General features: G+C 41.9%; 1 pseudogene; it reads left to right on the top strand.

The window, feature by feature from the left end:
* The first annotated feature begins 6 nt into the window (after positions 1-6).
* LOC102145120 (large ribosomal subunit protein eL39-like) lies at positions 7-368 on the top strand (annotated as a pseudogene).
* Positions 369-7,168: the final 6,800 nt, after the last annotated feature.

Here is a 7,168-nt window from a genome sequence, read left to right as displayed (position 1 = left end):
ACTTGGGAATTTCTGAAAGAAGGAGCATTTGTTAAATACACTGTCTTACTTACTCTCTCTTCCTTTCTCTGCCATCGTGGTGTGTGCTCGACTCTGCTTCTCACCATGTCTTCTCACAAAACTTTCAGGATTAAGCGTTTCCTGGCCAAGAAACAGAAGCAAAATCGTCCCACTCCCCAGTGGATTGAGATGAAAACTGGTCATAAAATCAGGTAGAACTTCAAAAGGAGACATTGGAGAAGAACCAGGCTGGGTCTATAAGGAATTCCGCGTGAGATGGCACACATATTTATGTTGTGTGAAAGTCAAGACCACCTTACCATGTTAAGCTGAAAATGTTACCGCTATCTGGATAGTTGGACATGTTTTATTGGGAATATATTTTTTCTCTCTGTGTGTGCTATGAAGGCACTGGTTGGCTGGGTTCAGTAATAAATACGTGAGGCCTTTCATTTCTGTCTCTACATATAAATATAAATATATATATACTGTCTTACTGCTGGATGCAGGGGCTCACGTCTGTAATCCCAGCACTTTGGGAGGCCAAGACAGGAGGATTGCTTGAGGCCTGGAGTTCAAGACCAGCCTGAGCAACATATCGAGACCCATCGCTACAAAAAAGAAAAAAAAAGAAAAAAAAAGAAAAATTAGCTGAGCATTGTTGCACACACCTGTAGTGCTAGCTACTCAGGAGACTGAGGCAGGAGGGTCACTTGAGCCCAGGAGTTTGAGGCAGTCAGCTGCAGTCAACTATGATTGTGCCATTCTGCTCCAGCCTGGGTGACAGAGCAAGACCCTGTCTTTAAAATAAATAAATAAACTGTCTTATGCCTATGTAGTAGAAATGAAAATGTAAGAAGAGTGACTATCAATTGTTTTTGTAAGTTGTGGCACTTTCAAACAGCCATTTTAGGAGACTATCCTTACTGTTCAGATGGGATGTCTTCCGACCCAGTGTTACAGCACCTCAGGCCATCTGTCTAGGACACCTCCTCTATCTGCTCTGTAGATCCTACCCACCCCATCTTGCTGTCTCAGGTAACTGCCTGAGAGTTGTAGATCTTGACTGGACTGGCTTTTATAATTATGTCCCCAGCCTTCACTCCTGGCTAATATCTTTAGTTCCTAAATCTTTAATCCACAGCTGCATGCCACTCCCTCACCCCAAGGCTGGGTTAGAACAAGAGTCCTAGAGCAGGTTGCCTGAATGCTGAAGAAGTTTGGACAAGCCCAACTGTCAACTAGATATCTCCCTGAAGAGGTATCAAAGTCAACATGTTCAAAATGGAACTCACTTACCTTTCCTCCAGAATCTTCTTTGATCATCGACTTAGTTTAACTGGAATGTCTCAGAGAATTTCTTTTCCTGTGTGGTTCCAGGTTAAATTTGGCCAAGAAGGGAATCTTAATATTTAAAACTTAGGGGTTTATATTGGAATGCTATCATCATCCAATGAGTTCACCCACAGATGCCGAAGTGCCTAGCAGGTTTCTGTTTGTCCTTTGTTCCCCACTACTCTACCTCCAGGTTTTCCTCCAGCTCCAGGTCTTGCTGACCAATAGCAGCCCCGGGCCTATTAGCTGGCACCTGTCTGTGGGCCCACAGAAGCAAACATTTCCTCTAGACTTCCCTATCAGCTTCTCCTTCATGGTCCAGTTTGGGCATCTGGTCTGGATGTCCCTGGCTTCTCAGACTGACTGGATGGGGACTTCCCTGATGCCCCAACTCCTCTTCCCAGATGTTTAGTTGACCAGCTTCTCCCACAAACTAATTTTAACAATAAATCCTTTTTTCCACAATGCCTAGGGTTCTGCTTTACTGATTGAACCCTAGCTAATACAGGGACCGCCATCACCCCATCCTCCTTTCCAGGATATATGAAATTGATCACCAAGACCTGTCAGATCTCTCTCTCTCTCTCTCTGTTTATTTTATTTATTTATTTATTTTGAGATGGATTCTCACTCTGTTGCCAGGCTGGAGTGCAGTGGTGCAATCTCGGCTCACCACAACCTCCTGCCTCAGCCTCCTGAGTAGCTGGGATTACAGGTGTGTGCGATCACACCAAGCTGACTTTGTACTTTTAGTAGAGACAGGGTTTCACCATGTTGGCCAGGCTGGTCTCGAACTCCTGACCTCTGGTGATCTGCCCACCTCGGCCTCCCAAAGTCCTGGGATTATAGGCGTGAGCCACAGTGCCCAGCCAGATCTCTCTCTTCAATATCCCTCTACCCACCCTCTTGTCTCCATCCCCAGTGCTATCTCATGGTTCTAGGAGGTGAAAATATCTTGCCCAGATTTCCTAACTGCTCAATTCACTTCCAGTCTGGTTGCCTCTCAGTGTGTTCCCCTTAGAGCAGTCAGAGGAGGTGATGTCCTGACTGAGGCCCATTACTAGCTTGCCCTTGTCCTTGGGATAACCTCCCTAATGTGTTTGACAAAGCTCTGTCTCTATTGGCGTCTGCTAACTTCTCCAGCTCCATCTGTCAGCACTGCTCCTTCACCCCATGCCAATATTATGTAGAGTCATTAGATAAATCGTTGCCAGTTTGGTATTAGATTATTATAACCTGAATTTTTCTTATTTATTGCTTTTTTAAATCACACTGAGCATACAGGCACTGCATATTAATATCTAGCAGTTGGCCAGGCACGGTGGCTCATGCATGTAATCCTAGCAATTCGGGGGGCTGAGGCAGGCAGATTGCTTGAGCTCAGGAGTTTGAGACCAGTCTGGGCAACATGGCAAAACCACGTCTTTACCAAAAATACAAAAATTAGCTGGGTGTGGTGGCGCATACCTGTGGTCCAAGCTACTCGGGAGGCTGAGGTGGGAAGATGGCTTGAACCTGGGAGGCAGAGGTTTGCAGTGAGGTGAGATTGTGCCACTGCACTCCAGCCTGGGTGACAGAGTGAGACCCCATCTCATAAAAAAAAAATATATATATATATATATATATATATGTGTGTGTGTGTGGTATATAATATATACACACACATATAAACATATATATATTTGTGTATATATATGGCAGCTGCATTATCTCCATGCCACCGTAGATGTGGGAGAGAATGAGGCATCTCCTTCAGGCAAGTGCCTAGTGCCTGTAAACCCCATCTCCCTAGAGTGGGGTCAGGCATCTCATAGGGTGGCTGTGGTGTTCACATCACACTTCCGCATGCAGCTATCAGGCTGGATGGTGATAAGGATAGTGGAAAGACCCCTTACGGAAGTTAACTGGTGACTTACTGTAAACTTCTTTTTAGAAAGGCAAAAATAGAGAAAGCATAGTTCTGAGATGCTTCCCAAGAGTGAAGATGAGTATATCTCTACATAGATTCTCAGCAGATTGTTTTCTTCCAAAGTGTATTTGTTGTGTGTTAATTTTGTTTATTAATTGATCGATTATTTATTTTATTGACTTAAATAAAAATGTTGTATTTTTTATTTATTAGATATCCAATTAATGCATTCTCCTTTTAAAAATATTCAAATAGCCGGGCCCGGTGGCTCAAGCCTGTAATCCCAGCACTTTGGGAGGCCGAGACGGGCGGATCACGAGGTCAGGAGTTCGAGACCATCCTGGCTAACACGGTGAAACCCCGTCTCTACTAAAAAATACAAAAAACTAGCCGGGCGAGGTGGCGGGCGCCTATAGTCCCGGCTACTCGGGAGGCTGAGGCAGGAGAATGGCGTAAAAACCCGGGAGGCAGAGCTTGCAGTGAGCTGAGATCCGGCCACTGCACTCCAGCCTGGGCGACACAGCGAGACTCCGTCTCAAAAAAAAAAAATAAAAATAAAAATAAAAATAAAAATATTCAAATAATACAGAAGTATGCAGAGGAAAAATAGAGGAAACCGCTGCCAAAAGTAGGGTGTGTATTATTCCAGACTGAGTTTTATGTATTTTTATATACACATGAAAACATACATGCTATCCATTATTAAATTTAGGTATAATTTGCATAAAATCCATTGCTCAATTTTTAAATGTACAACTTGAAAAATTTTTATATAGGAACTTACTTGTAGACTCCATTAAGTTTTGTTCGTTTTTTGTATTTTCTTTTTTTGTTGTTGTTGATATGGGGTCTTGCTCTGTTGCCCAGGCTGGAGTGCAGTGGTGCAATCTTGGCTCACTGCAAGCTTCGCCTCCCGGGGTTTACACTATTCTCCTGGCACAGCCTTCTGAGTAGCTGGGACTACAGGCGCCTGCCACCACGCCTGGCTAATTTTTTGCATTTTGTTTAGTAGAGATGGGATTTCACCGTGTTAGCCAGGATGGTCTCAATCTCCTGACTTCGTGATCCACCCGCCTAGGCCTCCCAAAGTGCTGGGGTTACAGGCATGAGCCACCACGCCTGGCCGTTTTCTGTATTTTCTTTAGTAAATTCACAACATAATTACAATATTATTCTGTAAATGTTTTATTTCACTTACCAGTATGGAATAGGGATCTTTCAAGTCAGTACTTATCAACCTACCTATTCTTTTTAACCACTGTATTATATTCCATAGTGTATGTAAAGATGTAACATGGATTATTTAACCATTTATCTATAATAATGAAAATTTTTTTTGCTGTAACAATATTTCATAAGGAAAAGAAATACGGTAACTCAGTAAGGTAGAGGATCACATAATCAATGTACAAAAAACAAAACAATTAATTTGAAAATATAAAAGCAAAAATAACCTATTAAATATTATAAAAAATAATTTAACTAAGAATAAACAAAAAAAGTTTGAGTGAAAAAAATGCATATGAAAAAAGCTATAAAACTCTACCAAGAACAAAAAAATATGAATAAAGGCAAAGACTCATCTTGTCCTTGGATCAGAAAACTCAGTATTGCTGGGCGCAGTGGCTGATGCCTGTAATCCCAGCACCTTAGGAGGCCGAGGTGGGTGGATCACCTGAGATCAGGAGTTCAAGACCAGCCTGGCCAACATGGCGAAACCCTGTCTCTACTGAAAATACAAAAATTAGTTGGGTATGATGGTGAGTGCCTGTAGTCCCAGCTACTCAGGAGGCTGAGACAGGAGAATCACTTGAACCCAGGAGGCGGAGGTTGCAATGAGCCGAGATCACACCATTGCACTGCAGCCTGGGTGACAGAGCAAGACTCTGTCTCACAAAAACAAAAAACAAAACAAAACAAAAAACCTCAGTATTATATAAAGTTACCATCAAAGGGGGAAAAGCAAACCATCCACAGGGAGAAGATATTTACAACATGTATATTGACAAATAACAAAGTATTCAAATCCAAAATATGTAAAGATATAAATAACTCAAGCAAATCAACAATGGAAAGACAGACAGTCCCTTCTCCCCAAAAGTTAGAAGACCTGAGAGACATTTCACAGAGGAAATAGAATTATTTATACAATAGATTGTCATACCTCAGAGGAAAGAATCACTCCTACTACCCACAACATTAAAGAATATCAGGAAGTACATACATATTGACCAAAAGAACTGACAACATTGAACCTACAGAGGAAGATTCCATACATGTGAAGTCCATTAAGTTGCAAACTAAATACGTTGTTTAGGATGCAAATGAGTGTGATAAAACATTAAAAAAAAAAAGTAATAATAAACCAAAATCCAAAATAGCACTTATGTCAGAAAGGCCAGGAAAAGAAATGTGATTGAGGCCTTCAAAGTAGAGCTGATTAGATGATGGGTACATTATTCGTCACAGAATTGTTATTATATTTTACAGATATATTTTAAAAGTTACTTTGTGCCGATTGTTTTTTAAATGATGGAGGCAGCATTGTTTATAGTGCTCAAAAATAAGTGACTGGTTGACTAAATGAGTCAAAAATACAATGGCATATTACATAGCCTATTCAAATAATACATATTTATTTATTTAGAAAGAAATCCACTGAATATTTTTTCATGGAAAAAAAAGCAGACCAGGCTCGTCGCGGTGGCTCTCACCTATAATCCCAGCACTTTGGGAGGCCGAGGCAGGTGGATCACGAGGTCAGGAGTTTGAGACCAGCCTGGCCAACATGGTGAAACCCCGTCTCTACTAAAACTACAAAAATTAGCTGGGTGTGGTGGTGTGCGCCTGTAATTCCAGCTACTCCGGAGGCTGAGGTGGGAGAATCACTTGAACCTGGGAGGCGGTAGTTGCAGTGAGCTGAGACAGCACCACTGCATTCCAGCCTGGGTGACAGAGCAAGACTCCGTCTCAAAAAAAAAAAAAGAAAAAAAAGAAAAAAAGAAATATGATGAGCCCATTTATGTAAAATTGAATAGGGGCATAAACAAATAACTAAAATAATGTTTATCAAACCACAAATATTAGTTTTATCTTTGTAGGAGATTTGTACTTTCTTCTTTTTGCTTACATATACATATACATATATGTATACATATGAGAATGTATTATTTTCCTTAAATAATATATTTTCAAATAAATCCATATCCCTTTTCACTTTTTTACATAAAAACCTTCGCATTGCCCAGGCTGGAGTGTGGTGACACAATCACAGCTCACTGCAGCCTCGATCTCCTGGGCTCAAGCAGTCCTCCCACTTTCAACCTCCTGAGTAGCTGGGACTACAGGCACATGCCACTGTGTCAAGCTAATTTTTTGTTGGTTTGTTTGTTTGTTTTTCCTTCACATATTTTATTTTATTTTATTTTTTGAGATGGAGTTTCACTCTTTTTGCCCAGGCTGGAGTGCAGTGGCCCGATCTTGGCTCACTGCAAACTCTGCCTCCCGGGTTCAAGTGATTCTCCTGCCTCAGCCTCCTGAGTAGCTGGGATTACAGGTGCCCACCACCACACCTGGCTAATATATATATATATTTTTTTTAAGTAGAGACGTGGTTTCACTATGTTGGTCAGCCTTGTCTGGAACTCCTGACCTCAGGTGATCCACCCACCTCGGCCTCAGAAAATGCTGGGATTACAGGCATGGGTCACTGCGCCCGACCTACACATTTTAATCTTAAAAATAAACCAATTTAGGCCAGGTGCGGTGGCTCACGCCTGTAATCCCAGCACTTTGGGAGGCTGAGCTGGGCAGATTACTTCAGGTCAGGAGTTTGAGACCAGCCTGACCCACATGGAGAAACCCCATCTCTACTAAAAAAAAACAACAACAAAAACCAGAATTAGTCAGGCATGGTGGCGCATG

This window comes from Macaca fascicularis, chromosome 2, assembly GCF_037993035.2.
Source record: "Macaca fascicularis isolate 582-1 chromosome 2, T2T-MFA8v1.1".
In the NCBI taxonomy this organism is placed as follows: Eukaryota; Metazoa; Chordata; class Mammalia; order Primates; family Cercopithecidae; genus Macaca; species Macaca fascicularis.
This window is presented reverse-complemented; position numbering and strand designations above follow the sequence as displayed.